The sequence below is a fragment of the Ambystoma mexicanum genome, chromosome 7p (assembly GCF_040938575.1).
Source record: "Ambystoma mexicanum isolate Mex_15411 chromosome 7p, UKY_AmexF1_1, whole genome shotgun sequence".
NCBI classification, from domain to species: domain Eukaryota; kingdom Metazoa; phylum Chordata; class Amphibia; order Caudata; family Ambystomatidae; genus Ambystoma; species Ambystoma mexicanum.
Window position 1 is genome coordinate 510,589,016 of NC_090939.1, and position 26,429 is coordinate 510,615,444.

A 26,429-nucleotide genomic window follows, 5' to 3' on the forward strand; every position below is an offset into this window, starting at 1 on the left:
GTACCCATGGTCTGGCCATGCACCAGCCTATTAACCTTGTAAATATTCTTTCATTGTGCCAGTGTTAATGCAGCCCCCATATGCACCATATTTGTTAATTTCAGTGTACTTCAGTTCAGTAATCTCAGTATATGCAGTGTTCACATTCCTATTATGTTCACAGTTTAACAATCCCAGCAGACTCGCTTTTCAAAAGGCCATTAACTCCCAGATTCACATTCAGAGTGTGTACAATCCTAGTATATTCCCAAATTTTAGCACACCATTATATTCCCAGGATGTCCAAATCCAATGTATTGCTATTCCCAGTTTATTGATACTAGTATAATCCCGGTTTCATAATCCCAGTCTATTACTAGTTTGACAATTCCAGTAAAATCCGAGTTTGACAATTCCAGTAAAATCATTATTTGAAAATCCAATGAACTCCTATTTTGAGATACCTGTATCTTCATAGTTTGACAACCATAGAATAATCCCCACTTGCATACCAGAATATCTTCAGAATTTGACAATCTAAGTATGGCAAACTCCAAGTATACTCCTTATGTGACAAGCTCATATCCTCCTGGGTTCACATTTCCAATATATTTACAAATTGGATAACCCCTGAATATGTTCAGTTTGACAATCTCTGTATATTTTTTGTGTGACAATCAGACTTTATGCCTAGTTTGCCAAACCCATTATACTCATAGTTTGGAAACCCCTGAATAGGCCCAATTTACACACTTCCAGCACAACAAATCATTTAAATGCACAGTTTGACAATTTATGTACCTGCACATTTTACACATTCCAATACACTCTCAGTAAGATGGTGATATAATGAGCTAACTAGACAGCCTCAGTATAGTCATAAATTATACCTTTAAAGTACACACCTTGTTTGACGATTCCAGAACACTTTCAGTTTGCACAATCCAAGTAACTTCAGAGGCTGCTGATCCCAATATATCTCCAGTATGAAAACCCCACTTTACCCATTGGTCCTCATTACAAGTTTGGTTGTGTGGTGCAAGGGTAGATGTAAATCGCCATTTTGCCACTTGTTTGTCAGCAATGGCTTTGTTAGCACCTTTACTGCACTGCTAAAGCCTGGATAGCTGGAGTGATTTTTGCCACTTCTGATTGGATGAAATCCGCTCTATTGCATGAGGCGGCAAGAGTAATAAAGTTTGTTGGTAAGTCTTCAGGAATGACTGCCTGACTCGTAACAGGGCCCATAGTGTGATAGTGTGAAAACTCTACATATTAACAATTCACATAGTACAATAGCAGTATATATTTCCAGTTTGACAATCCAAGTATATTCAACTTTGGCAAAATCCTAGAATACTGGGTATCAGGTAATATGATCCCCACCAAAAATATCGCTGTATATATGGTCGTCGGGAACGGCCATAGGCGATATTTTTAGTGGGGATAATATTTGGGGTTTTTGGGAGCGGGGGTTGCTGAGGTGACCCCTGCTCCCTTTAAAATAATGTGGGGGTTGTGGGGTGTCCCACGCAGGTTCCATGCCTTCATATTGCTGCAAAAATATGGCGATACCTTTGTATGGCGATATTTTAGCGGGGATATTAACACATGGAACCGAATACTGGTAGTATGACGGATCCAATATTTCCCTGTTTTGACATTTACAATATATATTCACTAATTACACAATGAGTTTAAGTTCGGGGATATTAACACATGGAACCGAATACTGGTAGTATGACGGATTCAATATTTCCCTGTTTTGACATTTAAAATATATATTCACTAATTACACAATGAGTTTAAGTTCGACAGTCTCTCTGTATTCCCTGGTTGAATATCATAGTTTACTTGTCGTTTGCCAACCCTAATATGCTTGCAGTTTGACAACCCTGTATATTCCCAGTTTACAAACTCAAGTTTCACTATCCTCCTATGCTCACAGTTTCAAACACCCTCTAGAGTCACAGTTTATAAAATCCCTGTGTAGTCCCAGTTCGATTATCCCATTATGTTCAAAATCTGAATCTCAGTAGAATCCTACTTTACATAATATAACTAAAGTCCCAAACCCTTTCACTTATACTACCCCAGTACATTCTAAGGCTGATGCACCAGTACATTTCCAGTTTACATATTCAGTATAGTACCAGTTTACCAACTCCAATATGCTCACAATTTAACAACCCCAGTATATTACAAGTTTGAACAACCCAATACATTAACATTTTGAAAATCACTGTTTTGAAATTGGAAGGTTGACAAATCCAGTATGCTCCCAGTGTGATTAGTCTTGTATATGTTGAATTTGACACTCTGTTACATTCCCAATTTACACAATTTGAGTACACTTCAAGTTTGACAATCCTAGTACATTCCTGTTTGGTCTTCGTACATGACCAGTTGGCACACTGCCGGTATATTCGCGAGGTTGCAAACCCCTATTTATTCTGGTGAACCCTGGTAAATTCCTTCATGCATTCCCAGTAATGCCCCAGTTTGATTTATGGTAGTTTAGTCATAGTTTTTCTTTTTGGTTTTTTTTTTACCAATGTATGGTTTCAGTATGACAAATCCTAATATATTACCAGGGTGAAAATCTCAACAGTTTCACATTTTGAATAGTATCCAAGTATGCAATGTGGTGTTCTCCCAATCAGAGTCTGGAGTTTAAATGTTTTATTAAAATACATATGGCCTGGAGGGTTGCGTATTTTCTGTCTGACTCTTGGTCTTATCACCACAGTTCAAATTGTTCTGCCCATAACTGGTGGTCTCGGTCTTTACCTATTTCCTTGGCACTGCATTACCCAGAAAGGACAGTTTAAACCCCACTGGCTTTAGCACTATGTGTCCCAGGAGGCACAGATGTACAGCCTTTATGTAGTTCAGTACCATTAAATTTTCCAGAACTAACAGTGTTAGATTCTCAGTTTTCATGTTGTTATTTGTCACTTTGATTACCATAATCTACAGTTTGGGGGCGTGACCGAAGATCGAGAACACAGCTGCTTAATTCTGAAGTTTTCTTCTAATCTGCCCTTACATCCTCTCCAATCCCTCAAAAATGGCCTAATACTGCTTGAATCCAAAGCATGGGTATACCAAACATTAAGAACATTCAGAAAATATGATATAATATAAGTACAGAAAAGCCAGACGGACGCTGAGATTTGGTATGGCTCTAAATGAGTGAGCAGCAGCAAGACAAAGGCCAGAGTGATGGCTGAAATCCTTTGAAAGCTAAGGGGAGATTCAGTCTCTGGCTAACATACCTGAATATCACTGAGGAAGAAAATACATAAGTGAGGGAAAGAACTCTAGTTGCACAGTGGTTTTCCATGCGGCTGCCATAAGGAAGAGGTAAATTTGTTTGTTCGCGGTATATGTGATCAGGGAAAAAGGGTAGGATAGTGTTGACTGAGGAGCAGGGCAGGGGTGCGAAAGTTGTCACCAATCAACAAGGCTCAGGACAGATTTTCTCATGGAGGGATGTCAAACTGCTAGGGAATGCACAATAATGAAACACAAACAACAACCTATACTGAGCAATTCCTAAACTGAGGAAACTAATCCCAAAAGACTATGTTGAAATTCGAAAGGAACGAGAAATGTGATTGATACTCCACCTTGCATGATAAATAAGTGCGATACTTCACATTGTCAACAGATAGAAGGTATCATGGAAGAATAAGCTATCTACACATTAATCGTGATGCTCATGACGACAGTGTTGAAGCTGACAGTATTTCATATCTGAAAGGCTCTAGACATACATTAGCCAATGGCAGAGAAAAAACCCAAGCCAGTGTTGGGAGGCAGATGCGGCAACCGCAGCCATGTTTGGGGAGGCCTCACAGCATTGGAAAATCTGATTGGTTAGCACTCAGGCAGAAGCCCATAAGGCTGTGTGAGAATTAAGTCAAATCAGTGCCAGTGGTGCATGTATGCCCACTGATGCATTTAAAGTCACCTATGAAGGTGTGCTTTACCACCTATGAACAGCAGGAGTGGTCAAGTAGGTCCTAGTTGCTGGATCAGGTCCTATCATGCGCAATGGGGTAATCTTGATAAAGCCCTAAACACTAGAAATTTGAATAATGAACCATGACCAGAAAGAAGGACAATATTAAATGATTAACACAACTTGCAAGTGACATTTTATTGTCTAAATTGTTCTACAGAAGCGGTATGACTGGCACAGTGATAGGACTGCTTCAGCAGAAGGATATGCTGATGATGAAAGGCAGAACATGTAGGAGCCTAGAAGTTCAGATCTGGGCGACAGTAAATTCAGTGTCCTTGGCCTGGAATTTTTATAGGAGAAGTGTTCATGAAAAAAGATCAAGGGAGTTAGAAATGGCAACTGCCCTGATCACAGGATTGCAATTGACCCATATAGATATGCAAGCCTAAGAGAAGTACCTTATATGGAAGATTGAAGCAGTATCACACAAACTGTGCTAACGAGTTTCTATCTAACTTCATAATTGCAGGTCGAAGCATAGAGTGGGACATCGCTGCAAGATTATCTTAATGACACGCTGAGAGTGGTCCATGATGACAGCAAGCACCATTCCTGGACAGACGTATTGAGTGAAGAATCAGGAGTCCCAGCTACATTATGGCGCCGGGCGAGCATGTGGGCGCTTTTCAATTGGCTCTGTGAATTCGAGAAAGCAATATGCTCCTTCAACACATACAGAACTGTTCAGGCATCACAGGCTCCAAAATATTGTATTACTCCAGGGGCCTGGGCATGGTGCAGATCGGACTGGGTGGTTCATCAAGACGTCTTGGAAAAACAAGTCCCAGGAGAACCCAGTAGCTATGTGGTGAGTGTTCCCAAAATGATGTAAGACATCTGGATCAGAAATGAAAATGATTGGACATTATGGTCACAAGAACCACAGCAACTTCAATGTATGGACAAGGAGAAACCACACCAAATGGTGACTGTCCAAGGTTGTATATGTTGCAAAGGCGGTGGCAATGGTTTGATGCTAAATGGAACTCAAAATATTGACCATTGACTGATCGGCACAATAAATTCTGGCTTGCGGAACTGAGGTTTGAAGTGCATTTGAAATATTACATATGTTTGGTCTCCTATTGTCCCATATGTATTACAAGCAAGGTTTGATCGTGAAATGTATGTCTTTGAATTAGCACATCATACAGTCACTCTCTTTACCATGTCATATGTACTGTGTCACATCAGTAAGATTTTAAAATTGACCAACTCCTACAGGTGGATATTCTTAATTATAGTAGTTATAGCTAGAATTCTCACTTTACCACTGTGTTGGTGTTGCTTATGCTGTGAAAATGTCAAAGTTCTTTGCATGTTCACAATGAATGATGTATGTTAACCATGCTCATTGACAGTGCATACATTGTATTGACTGATGAGATTAGTAATAGTGATGATGAGGAAAAGTATGCAATACAAAGATGAAGGAAAATGTATCAACACAGTATCTTCGAAGAAAAGGTATGTATGTGTATATCAAAAAAATAAAATAACACTAAAATATGCTTAAAAAAGCAAATTGCACTAATGTAAGTGAATAAGTGGAATACAATTAGCACAAAAGCGCAAGCTCTCGAAATTGACAGTATTTTACATGAGACTTGCAGAGCAAAACTGCAGCCATGTTTGGGAGGATGACGTGGTAACCACAACCATGTCTGGGGAGGTGGCATGGTGAGAAGTCTGATTGGTTGGCATGCACATAGAAGCCCATACGTCTGTATGAACATGACGTGAAGTGTTTGACAGGGGAACACATGTAATGTCACCAATGAAGGCATGACTTACTGCCTGAGAACTGGAATGTGGTACCACAGGGTTAGGCACCAGATCAGGTCTCATAACTTGCAATGGAAGATCAGCTGAAGGTGGTGGTATGTATCATGTGGGTAGGTCAAGAAGAATTGTACAGGTTTCGCATTGTGCTGAAAAGCCTTGCCTTTCAGGATCGGAGGATAATGTGTTAGAAAGTCCATTCTTAATATCACTGACTAAATGTATCTTACTGACTTTCTATTTGCGGCTCATTGTGTAAACCTCTATAAAAACCATGACGTTTCTGTGCTCAGGGACCACATTCTTTAGATGAGGATATTCAATCAGTTTCCCCTTCAATTTCTGCAAAGCTATATTGAAACTAATTCTGTCTCTACCATTGTTATCTCGAGTTGCTTATTGGATTACTTGGTGATTGCTTTTCCAGTTTCTACAATGATCAGCGATTCATAAGCATATACTGATTTACTGATAATTTGAATAGAACATGAATATGTCCTGGTGGTAAAGCACAACATCTGTTAGGATACATAACTTTGCACGCAAACCCGCTTTAATCTTAAATTACAGATCACCTTTTGACGGTGTCATCAACAGCTACATGACACTACTGTTTAGGATCCCTAATGCGTGTGGTGCACTGGACACCCACAACAGACATCTTGCGCGTCTAAGCTAAAATGCTTGGCACCCATTACTGTGGATGAGATGAGCTGAGATAACCGCAGACACTGCACTGTCCAAAAATGCATAACTTGCGTAATTTCTTTTTTGCCACTCTGTATGCAAGCCAGGAAACCATTGTGAAGCTTCAGGCATAGTGAGGTAAAATTGGAGACTGCATCAGTTAAACCTTAGAGCACATTTCTGTAGTGGCAAATTGTAAACTAGACAGGAAGCCTAAGCTGCTGCATTGGTATCAGTAAGACACCCTGATGCTAATTAGAAGCTGCAAAACACTTTTTTTAGACTGTGTGATTAAAATACAAAATGACCCTGTTTCCCAATGATGTGTTTCCAAACCTCTAACTTCAATAAACCTTTTAAAATAACATCAGTAATTTTAGGAAACTCACAGAGTACACCTTAAGACTGCTTGTAGCTAACTTAATTGTTACATGTTAAACAAATCTGTTTTTCTCCTTTTTCTGTTAAATGCAACTCTCAGAATGTGTACTGTTTTCAACCCCTTGCATCTCCTACTTCCATGAGTGTTTATGACCTTTTAGTTAAGAAAGCGATTCCAGGCCCATATTCCTTTCATTCTGTTCCTCCAGCCAATTAAATGTTCCTTTTTTTCGTTTCGAGAATGATCTGTGCTGTGGCTTTCCTTTATAATTAATTTCATTTTGCAACATCTGATGAATAGGTCTGTGGGACTTCAAAAGCAAATGTTGAATTCCATCTTTGCATAGATTATTCAGTTAGTTCAATAAAAGGAATCCAATTCTACAACTTGTGTGATTTAAAATTGGACTAACATGACATCTAACTTTTCTTTGCAAGAATATTATCTGAAATAAAGAGGTTGCCAAATGTACTAGGGGGAGACTTTACTCTCCCACTGGACCCCACCCCATGTAAATCCTGAGAGAGATAGAGATATCCTAAAAAGTATGATGGTAGAGGTTGAACTACGGTGATGGTTAATACACCCCTCCGATAGTATGCTTTTACCTCACGTGTTTTGGGGCCCACTTCAAGACACACTATTTCCTGACAACCAATGCATCATTATAGAAAATATTGAAATGTGAAATCTTACCTCAGGGAATCTGTCCAACTATGTCAGAGTTAAACTTAGCAAACATACTCTGACTAAGAGATGGTGGCTAAATGTTAGCATTTGGAAGACACTGACAGATAAAAATCAGTTGGATGACTACTAGAAAGAATAACTTTCTGACAATAAAAGTACAGTGGGAACAAGGAAGAGTTGATGGGTGTCGGGAAAGCTGTTAATAAGGGGGTGCCGTTTCAAAAAGCATCACAATAAGAAAAAGGAAGATCAGAAACAATACAAGGCTATTGGATAATAATTGGATAATAAGGTAAAATTTCTGACATGGAAATATAAAAAATGGGAATCATGAATCTCAAGGCAGAAATCTTTAAGTTAAATTTCTTCTTTACGCAGAAGACAAATTGTGCTTTTCAGGTTATGCGTGTCCCAATACGAACAGGGAGACAAAAGTGAATGAACAAATCGGCTTTCCAGCAATACAAAGCAAATCTGGAAGTGACCTGTGGAAACCCCCTACACTCGGAGCAAAATGTTTCAGAGCCTTTTCTGAAAACCTTCATTCAAAAGGAGAGCCAGGATAGAGAGGGTAAAACATGCATTCGCGCATACACTACAACTACCTGTACTGTTGAAGAAGGATAGGGTCGAATTAAGGAGGCCAATTACTGGAAAGGATGTAATAAACCGAGAAATACATAATGGCAAAACAGGTGGTGGCAATGCCATCATATAAAAAGACACACTCACTCAGTAACCCCACGCACCCACCATACACATTTTCTGAATCTCCCGCTCTTACTTGCTCCCCTCCATCACACCGAGACCCCACGTTTATCCACCTCATTTACCACCCCCAAAAAGCAATCCCAACTTATACACTGAATGGTCCGACTTTACTACAAACAACATTTCCCCTGCACCAACATGGACCATGGCAATTTCAACCATTGTGGTTTGCACACAGACAACAAACCCATACTGAACAATATCCTCACCCAACACTCCCGCTGCAACCTCCCCCAACACATCACCTACCCCACACAAATAGTTGGTAAGGCTCTTGATCTTTGATTATTTGCAAACATTCAGTTTCTGTGCAACATCAAATCTGGGTATCATGGGCTGACCACTTTGCCAGTCTTTTTTTTTTCAACAAAACATTTTATTAGACATTTTCATGTGATATACATCAAGATCATACTTACGCACAGATGCAATTAAGTCAAGCACATATCGGAGACACTCTGCGCTTCGAGGGTCTTTTCTCCGGGACTTGCTTGTTTCCTGCTGATGTGTAAGTCCCAGGAACTATGTACTGTTTCCGATACCTTAGTCCAATTCGTAAAACTGTTAGCGCACTTGGGAATAAGAAGTTTACACAGGTTCTGTGGGCTGGGGCAGTACCAGTAACCAGACGCTAATTGAGCCAACGGATCATGGGAGGACGACGGGCTATTCCTGGGAATTTTTCTGCGTAGTCCAGGAAGGGGGCCCAGGTGTTTCGGAAGGTCTTGATGGTTTCCAGGCGGATTGCAGAGATTTTTTCAGATACTAATATGTCCCAACATTTTGTCCACCACATGGGCAACGCTCGGCCTTCAGGGTGTTTCCACCGACGAGCTATGGAGAATTTGGCCGCAGTAAGTAATTGGGTGCATATGTTTGCTATCCGAAATGCCCCTTCCCCAGTGTCCCCTAGTAGTATTATGCCCGTGTCCCATGGGATTGATGATCCTGTGATCAGCCGAATTTGCTCCAGCACTTCTCGCCAAAATGTGCAAGCTTTTGGGCAAGACCACAGCAGATGAAACAGGGAGCCGGTGGTTGAGCATTCTCTCCAGCAGCTCGGGGGAATTGCTGGGTTACTTTTGTTTAACAGCTTGGGGGCTAAATACCACCTATAGCACACTTTGTACCCCCCTTCCCTGTTAGTGATACATTTAGCACTTTTATGCATTCTTGCCCATATTCTATGCCAGTCTTCTATTTCTAATGTGCGCCCCAGATCCTTTTCCCAGCTAAGCATGTATTTTTCCTTCCGGTTCGGATCTGTTTTGTCCAGTAATCGGTATAGGGTTGAGACTTTTCCATTGGGCTGCGTTGTTGTTAGGGTATGTTCTAATGCTGTTAGGTCCCTCCCTCCCTTTGCCCTAATGGCGCTATGTGATAGCCAGTGTCTTAACTGTGTGTAGTGGAATCGCTCCACCTCTGGGATGTTGAATTTTGTTTTACATTCTTCGAATGTTAGGGGATTACCATTGACCAAAAAGTCTGCTACTCGCCTTAGGCCCCTCTCCCTCCAGACAGCGAAGCTTTTTGGGGTATACCTGGAGTAAAGTCTGGGTTGTTCCAAATTGGGGTAAAGGGGCCGAGAGTACCTGTGCATCCTTATTTGGGTCCTGCTATTCTCCAGTTTGACACTGTGTTTTTTGTAGCTGCGACAGGGCCTGAGTTTGCAGCAGTTGGAGGCGCTGTGATGTGTGGAAGGGAGGATAGTGGGGACGAACACCATGCTTCCTCCAGTTGCTTCCAACGCGGCCGGTCTACAGTTGTCTGCCATACGAATGCGTGAGACAGTTGTGCAGCTCGGCAATATCTGACTACGTCGGGGACCCCAGACCCCCTGAGCCCCTACCGTGGAGCATGATCCACTTTACTATGCGTGATTTTTCACCCCCCCCCCCAGATGAATTTCAGTATGCTTTTTTGCAGTTTCTGCAAGTCTCCCTCCGGAATATTGATTGGTAGAGCTGCGCAGTGGTAAATCACTCTTTGCACTATATTCGTTTTTACCACTGCTATTCTCCCTAGCCAGGAAATCTCTTGCTTCTGCCAGCGCTCTAGGTCTTTCTGTAGCTCACTGAACAGTTGTGGGATGTTACTTTGGTATATTTGTTCCACTTTCCTGGGGATTTGCACTCCTAGCTACCCAATGGAGGTTTCTACCCATGGAATGGGGAGTTTGGGGGTATGGGAATCCCTATGTTTTCGCGGGATATTAATTGCTAAAGCCGCAGATTTTGCGTAATTGACTCAGAATACTGAAACCCTGCCAAATGCCTCAATTTCTTGCCAGAGGGATTACATTGACTTCTCTACTTCTGTTATTGTGAGAAGGACATCATCCGCGTACATGGCAACTTTACATTCTTGTTTACCCCCTCTGAGGCCCTGTATGTGTGTGTTTTGTCGGATTCTAATGGCAAATGGTTCCATTGACAGGGCGAATATCAGTGGCGACAATGGGCATCCTTGTCGCGTAACTTTGGTGATGTGTATCTTGAATGATCTTGTGCCATTAATCCTTAAGTATGTGGTTGGGTTCTGATAATTGGACATTGCCCATGCTACAAAGTTGGGGACGAACCCGAAATGGGAAAGGGTTTGTATAATATATCCCCAGTCCAGCAGGTCAAATGCCTTGTGGGCATCAAGGGGGACAACTGCCAGCTCCTCGCCTGTTCTGGTAGCGCTTTCTATGAGATTAATCATGCGTCTAATGTTATCTTGGGTACATCGCCCAGGGATGAATCCCGTCTGGTCTGGGTATATTAGTTTTGGGAGGACCTTCTGTAGTCTAGTTGCCAGGATCTTGGAAAAGATCTTCCCATCGTTATTCATTAATGTAATTGGCCTATATGAGGTGCATTGTTCGGGGTCTTTGCCTGGTTTAGGGGTGAGTATTGTCAGAGATTCTGCCATGTAGGGGGTAATACTGCCCGTTGTTAGAAGTGAGTTGAATAGGAATGTGAGCTGCGGGGCCAAGATATTTGCATAGACCTTATCAAATCTGCCTGTGAGTCCATCAGGACCCGGCGCCGTACTCTTCAGGGTTTTTATCACCTCCGCGATTTCCTCTACTGTGATCAGCTGTTCTAGGGGTTCCAGCTGGTCTTTGGGCGAAACTACGTTGATGGGTTGTAAATAGTGCGCCTGCGTTTCTGATTTTATACGGGGCCCGGTCATAATTTCTCTGTGGTGCTCTACCATGATTTACAATTTCCCCCCTCAGAATATCGAGGGATACCATCCACCCCCTTGAGCTTTAGGTTATTGTTTCTCCTGTGTACTTTTTTTCAATTTATAAGCTAGTGGCGGTTAGCTTTATTACTATTTATGTAATAATATTGCTTTGTATACGCTAGTGATATGGCTGATTTGTCCGCCCAGTGAATTTCTAGGGCTGTCTTGGCTTTTTGAGGTCCCTCTCCACTTTTCCAGCTTGGTGTTTTTTAAAACTCTTTTTAAAACTCTTTTCTAGTTGCGCTACTTTCTCTTCCAGTTTAGTTTACTGGAGTTGAGCGCTCCGCCATTGCTCTGCTGCAGCACTAATTAATGGCTATGGGGGTGTTGTGTTTTCTCTGAAGTACTGGGTAAGGGCCTCGCCCACTTCCCTTTGATGACAGCATCTAATAAGATGGGATCCTGCAATTTACAGTATCTTAGAGGGGGATTCAGGGAACCCTGAATCCACAGGCCTGCAGTGACAGGGGCATGGTCTAATAGTACTCTTATGTGGATATGAACCTTTTCCAGACAGGGGGATAGAACACTGGGTGGTAAGATCAGATCTATTCTGGAGAAGCCTTTGTGCACATTTGAATAGAAAGTGAAGTATTTTAGAGCCACTGTTTGCTAGTCTCCAAATGTCTACCGTCCCTGTTTCCCTGAGAAATTCAGCGAGCCCTAATGATCGGGAGAAATCCTCTCTGGTTGGGCGGAGAGTTTTTATCAATTTGCAGGTCTGCGACCACATTGAATCCCCGCCCAACAGAAAGTGCCCTTCAGTGAACGTTAAAATGGTTGGAATCAGATTGTGTAGGAATCGGTCTTGTGCATTGTTCAGGCAATGGATGGTATCTAGAGTGAGTGGTTGTTCCAGGAAGTATCCCTTTACCAATATGAATCTACCCTTGGGGTCCCTTTTTACGGAAGTCTATGTTAATGGAACATTCTCGCTCAACACTAGGGCTACCCCTCTCTTTTTTCCCCAGCAGTGGCTAAGTAGCACTTTTTGAATCTGTTAAATTTAACACAGTGTTCATCCACCTGCAGAAGATGGGTCTCCTGCAGACATACAATGTCCGCCGAGAGCTGGGCTAATCTACGTTATTTGGACTGCCTCTTACCCGGGAAGTTAAGTCCCTGTACATTGCATGTTATTATTTGTATTTCATGCTCTTTACTGGGTCCCATAGCTCACATTAGTTTTCTCGCTATTGTTTGGAACTTCATAGTCTTCCTCCCGAATGGTGGGGCCTAGTTTGCTCTCCCTGTATGTGTCTGTGCTTGTTTGGGGTGTTGATGTTTTCTTACTTTTCCTCACCTTAGGTCTCATGATTATTTCCTCTCCCTCTGAATCCACACTTTTCCCTCCCCTGCCCCTCCGCCTTCCTATCCCCCTTTCCATAACTGTCAGTGTTGAGTGCAGCCCTCAACTAACGGTATATCCGGCTCTAACCCACCACTAATTTTCTAGAGGCGAACTGGATCCGTTGCTCAATCAACGGCTTATCTCGGAAATGCATATAGATACAAACTTCTCTCAGCAAGCTTGGGAGATCCCTCCATTTCTGCAGTGAAGGCTTTTTTGTCCTTGGATTGAGGCAATATCCCCCCCACAGGGGCACCGCCCAATCTGCAGGCCTGTCTTTGTAGGGCTAGTAACCACCCCTATTGTGAGGATACAATCTGATCCCACAGTGGTTTCAGGATGCAGGGTCTTTAAAGGATACCTGACCTTGTCCGGGGTAGGCCGCTGCTCAGATTTTATCTGGGTTCTTTTGCTTTCGGGGGGGATCCCCAAATTCTGCGCTTCCCGGCCCACTCTCGGCTAGGTCGTTGCAGAGGGTTTCCCTGTAGGTTTTGGGATGCTGACTCTCTTTCTGATGCTCCACTTTCCTCCCCAGACCTTAGAAACTTCTCTGCTTCCTTTGGGTTGTGTATTTGCCACTCTCTGCCTTCCCATGTGAAACTTAGTGAGGTCAGGAAGCCCCAGCGATGTGGGACCTTAATTTCTCGTAGCCATTCTGTGAGGTGTTTCAATGCCTTACTCTTCAGGGGAGTGGTGTTCGCCAGGTCCTCATATAGCAGGATGGTTGCGTCCCTAAATTGAATATGCTTAGAGTTCCTGGCTTCCTGCATTATTTCCTCCTTTACCTTGTATAAATGTACTCTTGCTAGTACGTTCGGGTGAGTGGAGTAGGCTTGCCCAGCCATGGTTCGGTGTACTCTCTCGATTTCCAGCTGAGCGCTATTCGGAAAAGTTAGAATGAACCAGAATAAGTCATCATTTAATTCTCTAGGTCTGCGCCTGAGACAGATATGGGAATACCCCTTTGGCTGATATTATTCCATGTAGAGCGTTTCTCTGCATCTTCTTGTTTTAATTCGAGTGACGGGCATCTAGCTTCAAGGGCTGCAATCTTGTCCATTCGCTCTCCGATTTCAAACGTTTGTTCACAAAGCTGTTCTCTATCTCTGCTGTTTTGCTTTCCACCACCTCAACCTGCTTGTCCAGAGTAGATCTCTTTTTCATGACTTCCTCCGTGCCCGTCTGAAACTCCTTCATCATCGCTGCTAGCAGTTCCTGTAGGTCCGACTTCGTCACCGACTGCGTTAGTGGGATGCTATTTCATGTCGATGTTCCCTCGGCTGGTTGCGTGGTCTCTCTTTTTCACTTTTTCAGGGTTAGATTGGCCAATAGCGTGGATATATCTGTCTGTTTAGTGCTCTACCCCCTTTTCGCCATTGTTTTTCCCCGGGTGTCACAGGAACCCAATTCTCCTCTGGTGATGCTCCTTCCTATTCTTACGTGTTAGGGAATCACAGGCACTGAGTTAGGTCTGCTATCCAGCCTGCTGTGCTGGTTCTGGGGCTTCCTTAAATTCATCCAATCCGACACTTCCTCAGATTGTTTAGGGGTCAGGGTCTGAGGAGAGCAATACTTTATTCTATTAGTGCCAGCAATTCTCCCCTGCTGCAAGCTTACCAGATGGACTCCTCTGTAGGAGCGCAGAGTTTGTGCTATTCCTTCGGATGTCTCCCTGCATAGTTCTTCCAGATGCCCCTATGGTGCTTTTATGTGTGGGTTCCCCTATAGGTTGGGCCGAGGAGTCCACGTTCCGAGTCCCTGGTCCTCCAATACCCTGTTATGGCTAGGAGCTAAACAAATATTGACGGCTGTCGTACCAGGCTGCATGGATTCCCATTTTGACACTGGAGCAGGTCAGTGGAGTAGTTTAGTATGGGGGTTAGTGTGCCCCTCCGTGTTATGTAGGTCCCCCGATGCACCACTTGGTTCTGGAGGTCTCTGCTAGTTGCTGCGCTGTGGGGCTAGGGACCTGGACCCTCGGGAGTGATGGTGAGTTGTTGTATCAATCCTGCTATTGGTGTGCTTTTATTGCGATTGAGCTGCCTTCTGCTCCTCACATTCAACTTTTCACTATTCCCTTTGTTTAGATGGATTTCCGGACTGCAGTGGTGTGGTGTGGATAGCTGAGCCCTCAGATGGTTCCCACAGGGCACTATCAACCCCTAACCCCCCACAAGCAGAGAGATGGTGTAGCGGCGTCCCCGTAGTAGCAATTTTAGATGCAGGATTGAATGGCTTGATCTGGTCTGAGGGAGGGGAGCTTGCTTCTTTTCCTTGTGGCCCCTTTGTTAGTGGGTCTCAAACGGGATCGCCCCATTTACCTGAGCTCTCGGTTCCGCTGCCGGGCCATCGAACCAGGCCTCAGCTTCAATCGTGCTCCATAGAGGCCGTGGCACAATCAACAGCCCCTCCGAGGCGCCACCCCCCTGGTTAGCAACATGGGGAAAGGGACAGAAGCCGGAGCCACGAGGTCTGGCCGGAATCTCTTGCTATGGAGCTCCTCCAATCCCCATGACACGCTGTGTTAGCATGTGCAGCTGCTGATCTGGAGGGCTCCCTGTGTCACCTATGGAGCAGATTTTCTCCGATGGGGAGTTCGTTGGAGAATCGGGCGGCAGGGCCAGGAAGGCAGTGGGTTCCTACTTCCCTGACACGCTTCTCCCCCGCTCCGCTGCTGGGCTCAGGTCCACTGCTGTGGCTTCGCTTCTCTTCCCAGGTCATTTCAGGGCTTTGGTCCGCTGCTATCCTGCAATATGAGGCTTGGATTAAGTTAGATGGGACATTGGTAGGAACTTCTGCTGCTCACTGTAGATGTGACCTTGCGTGGAACTAGATCCGCCATATAACGGTTCACTCTTCTTACTCTCCGACACTGCGGGACTCAACGGTTAATCCATCGGACTTCCATCATACTCCCACTGTTACTGCTCCGAGAAAGATCCCTTCAGCCTGATCAATATTCCGACCTTGGTAGATGCTAAGGCTTTACTTTTTGATGCCAAGGAACTGCAGCGGGTCCGGACCACCTCAGTTATTGGGGTCTCCTCGTCTGCGTCTGTGCAAAGCGCCAGGTCAAAGCGGCAGCCATTTTCCTTTTTCGATGTCACTAGCCTCCCCGGAGCTCGAGGATTCGTCCCGTTCATGGTGAGACCAGCAGTCCTGCACTCTCAACTGAATAGCCGGCGTAATTGCAGTCGCTGGCTGGTACGAGACGAGAGCATCTACGAAGCCATGCCTCACACCACGGCTCCAAGCCACGCCCCCTTTGCCAGTCTTTTTGCGCTCACTCTTGCAAACAATAGCCCCCACCTACCTCACATACTCACACCTCAACCAGGCACAACATGCACATCACAAAGACAGCTCTTGCACCACTCATTGCATCCCCATCTCCTTACTCCTCAACAATTACAACACCTTAACCTTAAACCAGACACTTGACCAAACATCCCCCTTCAAAACATAAACACCCACCAACTGCCACCACAAGCCATGGTTTAACAGTTCCCTCCGCAACATCAATGAAGAAAGCAGATGCTTAGAAAGATGCCGGTCAACGAAACTCAAGCCCCTCCATCAGGACACAACACAAAGACTGCCACTCCAAATATACGATGGCCATGTGCAGCGCCAAAGCTGCCCACTAACTCCAACGTCTCCAAACCTCCCCCATTTGCACACTGAACATTTTTAACAACATCAAGTCCCTCTGCAAACCACCATCCTCCCTAAAATCACCTCAGTATGCAACTATGACTCCATAATACACAACATCAAAAGAGCCCTCCGTTCCATAGCCCATCTTTCACTGCCAAATCCCAAACCCTCCAGCAGATGGGGCATATTCCCCCTGCCCATTGAGAAAGACACCCTCATCATCCTCACAGCCAAAACAAGACTATCAAACACCCCAGATGATGCATGTCGAGCCCAGGCCACATCTAACTGCATTGCCACCCTGGATTCATTCTGGCTCAACATCATCAACAATCTCCTAACAAGGCACAATACCCTCCACACACTAAACGGGACAAGTCTCCCCCTTTCTCAAGAAACCTCTTTCAAACCCACACTCACTGGAAACTACCTTCCACAATCCTGTTACACCACATCAGAATCATGTAATGCTTAGTAAAAATTCAAATCTAGCAGCACATCACCACAAACAAACCCCTTCCAATCAGGTTTCCGCACTGGCCGCAGCACAGAGGCTATGACACTTCCCATTCTTAATGACATCCACATCATCAATGACAAAGAACGGACAGCCCTTCTAGTCCTCCTCAACCTTTCCACAGATTTGAACACCATTGACCAGACCATCCTCTTAAACATCCTGTCCGATAGGATGGAACTCTCAGACACTGTCCCCACTGCTTTACCTCCTTCCTCACTGATAGGACATGCTTCGTCTCTATGCCCCTTTATCAATCATATCTCACCCCAGTCAAATACAGAGTGCCACACAAATCTGTCACATCACCCTTCCTGCTCAATTTATATGTTGAAGTCCTCTGACACGTAGCACCCAAAACATCCACTTCCACCACTCTGCAAACAAACAAAATATATTTATCACTCTCCTACCCATCAGAACTTCACACAGTCCTACTGTCTCTCCACCATCACCATTGGGGTGCTCACCAACTTCCTAATACTCAACCCATTATAAAATGGAATGCCTCCTCCTCTTAAATGCCCCCCAGACACAAACTTGACCTCATCCCCTGGATCAAAGAACTTACTGCTGACAACCCACACATATCTCTCTTCACAGCAGTCAAGTCCAGATGTTTCACCATTGACCTCTGCCTATCCTTCATACACCCTATAGATGCTGTCACCAAAACATGCAAACTATAGCTACACCTCCTATGCATGATAAGACATATCCTTCCCTTTGATGACTTGCGTACAGCGGTCCAGGTACTAGTTGTCTCCAAAATGGACTTTGGAACCGCAATCCTTACTGGACACCCAGCAACGCCTTAGCCCCCCTGCGCACCCCAAAGAGTGCACCAGGAAGGGTAATTTTACGGCTACCCAAACCTGAGAGAATTTCTTTCGAAGGACTCTGCATCATATAATCGGTCATCCACCTCAAACCCCAATCCTGCCTTCACAACAAACTGAAACCCATCACCCACGCAAACACCAGAAAAGCCAACCAGAATCTCCAGCACATTTCTCTCTGAAAGCTAACCAACACATAAAAGCAAGCCCTCATCCAATTGGCCCCCATAGCCTGGCACGCCCTCCCATTCCCACACCCATACCGCGCCTTCCACCATCACCTTCCAAAGAAGCTTCTTTCCTCACAGAGTTTGCAGCCAGGCCTCCTCCCCACCTATCCTTGCTTTATCCTAGGGGTATGGGGCGCCCAGAAACAATTCTATGCAGGCACGTTATAAATGCCATATCATATGATATCATCAACCTGTGTCTCTCCTGATGTTTTTTCCCCTCCTACATTTGAACTTGGGAAGGCACACCAAGAACCTTTGGGTAGGGCCAACAATGTATACATGTTTTGATAAAAAAAAGTATATGCATCCTCTTTGATTTTATATATGCAAAGATAAGTAGAAAGTTTCTATAAAATAGAAGAGTAAAACAGCTTTCTCAGCCACCGAACAAGAGTTATTGATATGATATGACATTTATAACGCACCTGTACATAAGTGCTTCTAGGCGCGAATTGCATCATGCATATTTTGAAAAAAGTGCATCAGAAGCACGATTGAAACGATCACACTTTAAAATACTCCAGGGTTGGTATTGCTTGCCTAAGAAATGTGCTTATACTGGTCTTATAGAAGATACTGCTTACTGGAGATGCTCTGTGCGAGACTGTGGGCCTCATTATGAGGTGGGTGCAAAGGGATACCGGGCACTGTTAAGGGCATCAGTGCCGGTAATCCCTTTGTGCCCTATTCCGAGGTCCCTTAGCGGGTCCCGCTATGGGCGCCTGGTTTTACCAGGCGCGCTTAGCGGGAGCCGCAGAGGGGCCAGGGAGCAAATAACGGTACCGCAAATTGCGGTACCGTTATTAGCTCCCTCCCCATTCCCATTGAGCCATATGGGGGCTCAAATGGGAATGGGGATTGCCTTTTTCAATGGGGACTTACCGGTCCCGCAAAGGTCGGAATAGACCGGTAAGTCCCCATTGAACCAGGGCGGACTCGGTACCGGCATTGGCGGTAGTCAAGGCGCTAATAGTGCCATGACTATCTCCAACCTCGTAATGAGGCCCTGTGACATTCTAAAGATCCAACCGAGTGACCCACGATTGAAGACTGACTGGACTAAAACGCGAAGCGCGTGAGGGACACAATAGGTATCAAAAAACAGACATGTCGCAAGTCTGCGTGTCACATGATATTTTGGAAACAGAAGATCTTACCCTCTATGAAGAAAGATGGCTAACCTCTTCTCCATTTAGTTGCAAAACAAGGCGTCTTGCATTTTTGGGGAAAAGCGAACACTCCAGCAATAGGTCGATGGGGAGAAGAAATGATGAGGCTAGCCTCCGATTGCAAGATAAGGGAACTCTTTTATTGCTACCTGCAACCAGGGTCGGACTGGGGCATAACATTGTCTCGGGCACCAATAAAACAGTGGCCCCCCGTTACAAATGGCAATTCATTCCTTTTCTGACAGACTGTTTGAGGAGTACCCAAGGGGGTACCCCTCAAACAGTCAAATGTGATGCAAATTGTGCATTTTAAAGAATATTTGTTTCATAATACTGGTCAAAACTACTAGCCATGTAGTAAATAAACTGATCCAGCTGGCTCACATGGGCCAAACAAGTGGCCCACTTTGACCAAAAATACGGGCCCACACTAGCATTTTGCGTTTTTGGGTTTGGTTATTCGGTGCCTGCCTGCTACTGTTTTCTACACACGTAGAACACAAGAGATATGGTGGCCCAAACAGGACATCAAGATCAGTAAAAACACGCCGGAGTAATTCGGGCATTCCAAGAACCTGGACCAATATCCAAAGCTTATGACAGAATGGGAGATTAAGGCGACCATAAACCTCGCTAAAGGATAAGAGACAGGTACATATGGCCCATATTCAAAGCTCACATATGTTCTATACCTCATGTGGGGTCCTAATTGTTCATGAAGGAAACAAGGAAAAATCTTTTGCTGCATGTTGTTTGTTTTACATTATCCATTAATTGATATCTGATTAAGGCACATGTTTGTTTCTGCTTGTTTGCTTTCATAATTGAAAGTAATACTAACTTAATGCTCACTCGCTTACTGTACAACTGTTATTACACATTGAAGGACTGTAAAAGAAAAGGTCAAAAATATATGCTATTACCCTTGACAATGCTTGTGTTAACAAATTATAATGATTCAAACATAGGGGCAGTACAATTTAAATCCCAAAAAAATACAGTATGCTTGCCTGTGTGAATCCGACAGAGACATACATGTTGTGCTAACAGAAGTAATTTTTACTGACATATTCATGTGTTACTACATAATGTTATTGGAAAACAAACACAAATACAAACTGAAAAGAGCAGAATGCACAATGTTTGGCTTTCTCAGTCACTCACCTTGCTCTACTACTGATTGTCCATTTGTGCAAATTAACAACTAGTGATGTGTTTCTCCAGCTTGTATCTTTATACGGCTTTCTCAATTCAAGACAATCGCATTCCACCTTGAAACAAAGTTTGTTTTAAAAGCTAGACACTTACTTCACCACATCTTGGGCTCTTGTGATTATGTCTCTTTCTATTAATCAAGGATTTCAATAATGTCCCAGCCTTTATATTTCACACAAGTCCTTTACATTTCCAACACCGATTCCAAATCTATTAGCCTCAATATTGTCTAGCGGCCTCTCAGCCACATGCTTCATAACAGGGCATATGAACTTGCAACAATTATCAATATCTCTACTCTTCAAGAAGTCATTATAATGGCAGTTTCACAGCCCCCTGAACATTTCCAGTTTACAGAATCCCAGTAGACTCCCAGTTTAACAACTGCAGAACACATTTACTTTGCACAATCTAATGTAGTCTGAGGTCACCAATTCAAGTATATTCACTGCTTGATACAGCCAGTAAACTACCGGTTTGACACCCCTGTATATTCTGAGTCTGCACAGTTCCAATGCATTATCAGTTGACAACTCACTATTTAAAAATTATTGTTTTACAATCCCAATCTAGTCCCAGTTTGAGAAACCCATTATGCTCTCAGTTTGACAACCTTGGTATATTGCCAATGCATGAAATGTAGTTAAACTCCCAGCATGATTAACACAGTGCATTTGCTTTTTTACTACCACACTATCAGCGTGCACAAACTCAATATTTTCTGAGGCTGCCATCCCAACAAAATGCCTATTTTCAAAATCAGGGCATATTCCCAGTTTGGCCATCCCGGTGTGCTCCCAATTTGCAAGTATATTCAGAGGCTTTCTACCCCAGTATGTTTCTAGGTTGCAAACTCTTATTTTCTCAATAATTTGGCTACCTCTGCATTTTGCTAGTATCTGTGTGTTCTAAACAAGTATACTTTAGGTATCCGGAATATCACGTTATTCAAAATATGTAAACTTAGCGTTTAATCCAAATTTGAAAATCATAGTACGTTACAAGGATGTGAAACCACAATATATTCTGTTTGAATGAGCCTGGGAAAAAAAATGTATCTGCTACAACCTCGAATCACACGAAATGTAGATGGCTTGACAAGGTTCAACTGAGTTCAACTCTATGGCCTATAAAGAGACATATGTGGTTGAAAGTCTTTTTGAGTCATAAGCAGCTTTCAAAGAGGCATGAGGTCATTCCTGGAGGTAGGCTTGGGAAATGTACAGATGGGTTAATAAACTCGGTTGGAGTTAGAGTATTTGTTGAGTTAGAGTATTTGTTGAGTTAGAGTATTTGAATAGGAGGAAGAGGTAGGAGCATTTAGTGGGTGACTGCAGACTCAGAGATCTGGACTTAGGATATGTTTTCTGTACAGAGAGCTGTGTGAAAAAGTCAGTGATTTTAAGCGGGTGAAAAATACAAGTACCAACTGGCTATCTTAAGGAGAGGAATACTTGACAGTGAGAACAGAGTGGGTGACCTTGAGAGATAACTTGATTTGCTTCATGCTTGGGAAGTGGGGGCGAAGCAGGACATTTCTGAAGGCAGCTTGTGTGACAGTCACATTCATGTGAATTTTGTGGGAGGAAACAACAGAAATCCATGGAGGTCGAAGATACCAGTCATACGTCTGTGTTAATATTGTGACATGGACAAGACATGTCCCATCAGGTGAACGTTTGGAGGAGCAGAAACTGTGAGTGCAGCTTGTGAGAGACTCATGCTCACATAATTTTTGTGGGAGAAAGCAGCAGGGATTCTGAGACTGAGGCAGGAGATACCAGTCATCATGTAGTGTCCATCTTGTGAAGTGAGTGGACGAAATCTGTGCCGTTGTGTCATGTCATGTCATGCCTGAGGCATTGCGTGGCTGCATTGGAGGCTCCTTCAATGTTAGGAGAAGCATCAGCTATGGTCTAGTCTTTCTCGAGAGAACCACCACTGCTATGTTATGCTGTACAATGCTAGCCGGATATGGGGCACTCAATGCCATGCAACGTTGCCTGTGGTGAGATGTTCCCGTTCTCTGCTGTGCCTTGTTGTTCTTCTTGTCTCCTATCTACCTCATTTTCTGGCTTCTCCGGTTAGCCCTTTATCCTCGTTTATTGTCAGTTTGGACTCCCCTTCTTCCTGCAACTTTACTTATCTGCCTGGTTTGGCTGGTGTCTCGGTCTCCTCGCTCTTCTTTCAAGATCTTCCCCTGTTGGACCTGCCACCTTTGCACTTTAAGTGAGCACTCATCTGAAGACTACTAGAAGGTGCAGGTGCCTGCAATCTCAGAGGTTCTTACCTTTCGGGTTTTCCTCGGTTCCGGTCCTCCATACAAAGGCTGCTTTACAGCCCCATGTGTCTTTTCTATTATGGTCTACCAGGCTTGCACGGATTTGCCATATATCTTCAATTCCCGCCGTCACCATAGAGAGATGGTAAGGCTCGATCTTGACAGTTTGTGACACCCAAAAGGCAGAAGCCACTATGGCCTGGATGCAAGAATGAACTGATGCAGTGCAACAACTAACTAACAAAGTACAAGCACTGCGATTGGAAAACCTCTCACTTTGTCAAGCTGTTAGAGCAAGAGAGTACAGCAAGAGAACCCCTCCCCCTTGTCTTACCTGGGAGTGCGATGAATGTACACAATATGATGGCTCTCTGAACAGATTAGAGGAATTCCCGGTCAAGTGTACAATACAGTTCGCCTTTTGACCACATCAGTTCATGGCAGATCAAGCAGAGGTGGGCTTTATATTGACCCACTTGGTAGGAAATGCACTGTCTTGGGGCCAGCCCATTGGTAATGACAAGCAACTACATACTAGATTGCTTTGTTGCCACATTTAAAGGAATGTTTGACAGAACAGAAACAATGTTTTCTGCACAGGAAACTCTAATCCTAACCTAGGGGTCGAAAGATATAATGTCATATGAAGCCCGATTTAAAGAATTGGCTGACACCACTGGCTGGGTAGAAGATACACGGTTCATGCTCTGCTGGCGTGGACTGTCTGAGGAGCTGAAGGAAGAAATAACTTGGATAGCTTGCCCGGCATCCTTATCAGAGCTTATAACCTTGGTAATACAGCTGGATTATCAGCTACAGTAACACAAGTCTGGAAAAAAGCATTGGATGGCCAGGACCCTACCTTTTCCAGAAGACTTTCCTCTGTTAATGAATCCCTGAAGACAATACAGATTGGCCCCGCTAGGGGCCTTTTTCCTAAAGAAGAACACCATCATAGGTGAACCCAAGGGCTTTGTAAGTATTGTAGCAACAAGGGCCATATGGAACTGTAGGAAAATCTATACTGAAGAAAAGAATGCAAAGGAAAAAAAGCATCAGTTTAAAAACAAAAATGTGAGCTGTAGCCTGCGCACTGCATCTGAAAAATGACAAGTGTGAAAGTATGTGCAATCACTTTTTCCAGGTTATCACTAATGTGTGTATCTCAAAAGTAACTGATAAAGCCAAGAAAATCAGCCCTTTGAGTTACCAGAAAGTATCCAGCAACTTTGATCAAAGTTGAGAACTTCCCAATCAGAGATGGAAAGCACATTATGTAACAGGAGAGGCAAACAATGAATTTGGGCTTTGCATTGTGAATATCTTCCTGAACAGGAATGAAAAAAGCTTTAGATCAAGAAATATACAGATATATCAAAAAGGCTATGTTTGTGAATGAAGCCCAAGCTAAGTCTGAACTTCCAAGCGGTATTCCATCTATCCCCCAACAAGCTACAGGAAAGGGGGTGACTTGCTTTCCCATGAGGAAAATGTGGCTCTGCCACAGGGTCTGTGCTAAAGACCTTAAATATACAAGAAATTTCCCTGATACAGTGGTCACCTCTCAAGAATTGAAAATCCCCATCCTTCAGGGAAAAGGAACACTTTTAGAGACTAAATCTTTGACAGACTGGGCAGCCAGATCTTGCAATCACTCAAGATGGCGGGATTGAAGTCGTAAAAAGGCTCTACCAGCCTAACTTCAAAGAACATTGCACTATGACAAAAAGCATTCCCAGTTGTCATTAATTCCCCCAGTCCTGAGCTCAAAGAAACTAATAGCATAGGGCACCAGATGGGTTGTTACTATGCAGATGGACTGGAGATGACATTTAATATTGTGTAATGGAAAAGAAATGCTTTTGAATTTTGCACTGGGAATTACATTTTTGCTTGCAACTATTGAATGAAATGCCAAAGAGAGTTATTATTTTGACTTAATGTTCAGGATTTAAAGCTCTATCAGCTGATTGAAAAACATTTTCTTACATTATATTAATTGTGTTAATTGGGCAAATATGGAAATCTACATGCAGAAATGGCATACCCCAGTGATTTATATATCCTAGCACCTGTGTCAATGAGCCTGTTAGTTTCAGATGGAGAAATATTTTTTGGATAAAGTATTGTTGAATAAAGAGCCCAAATTTGTGTTGAGATGAGAATCACATCATTTGACTCCCCTGATTGGGAGCAATCTGATGAACATATTAGCAACATGATTACATATGAGAGGTATGATGTTTTAGAAGGTTACAATTGTTTAATGCACAACTCTCTAAGAGGACATCACATCAAATGGGAGGGAAATTGAGTTTGAAAGTTACTCCTATCAGACTGTCAGGATTAGTCAGGCGAGTACAAAGGCAGCGAATATGGCAAGGGAAATGTGCACTAAATCACACAGTGAATAGCTTCGAATTAAACTACGTGCACCCAGGAACAACAACTCATGTATGCTAGAACCCAGGAGTGCAAATAGAGTGTGACAACAAAACCAATATATGAAAAGGGATGTGGGGTAAGCACCTGACCGCGAGGAAAGTCGGCAAGCGCCTTACCCCCAATTGCTGTTACAGGTACTGACAGCGCTAAACCCACGTGGAGGGCAAGCAATGACAGGATCTGTGAACTAACACTCTTGATGGTATTAAATAAGGGAACTAAAGAACAGTACTCACGAGGACGAGATAAACCTCTTGAATGTCAGCAAGCCCACGAACCCTGTTGATGAAACTGGGACACAGAAAGGCTATAACAGTAATGGGAGGAAAACTAAATACCTAAGTTGGAATAGTGATTACAAATTAGTGAGGAAAACATAAGCATTCACACAGGAGCTAGCTACAACAGCACACCACACCTAATAATCAAATGGGAAATAAATGCAGAAGTGCAATGGAAAACATGGAATGGATCCCAATAGAAAGTAAGGATCAGGAGCAGGGAAAAAACGAAATAACCAAGGCAAACTTCCCCCTACCCCTCCAAGGAAAAGACAGGAAGCTAATCTAAGAGGAAGGCTAAGGCATACGGGTTTACAGCAGCAAAGGACAAAGTCAAAGAAATATAGAACACAGACAAACTGGGCTGCATCTAAAAGGGGAAAGCACTGAGAAATGCTGCCTGCAAACAGAGGAAGACAAAAAGGGAATCAAGGGAGCAGAAATCAATTTAGCGCATGAATCCGAAATCCAGGGCGGAGGAACAAGAAAACAGGAGCTAGGAACTAGGTACATAAGCTAGGAACAAGGAACAAGGGACTAGTCACAACAGGAACACTGCAACGATGACCAGCGCTGGACTGAAGTAAACTGAGGCTTTTAAAGCTGCTTAACGAGCACACCCCTCAGGTGTGCCGCCTGCTGCACCTGCAGCCACAGGTGTTGCCTATCCTCCACCCAACCTTGTCCTGCAAGGGAGGAGGTGAAGCAGTGAGCCAGGCATTCTGGGAAGCATAGTCATTTGATCAAAGTAGCATGCTGGCTGCCAAAAACCTGGAATGGATCCGGAACGGAAGTAACTTGAAAAATAAGGTTTTAGCGCTCCCAATTCATCACAGCATTGTAGCATTAGGTTCGGAGGAAATGTCCAGTAGGGAATAAACCC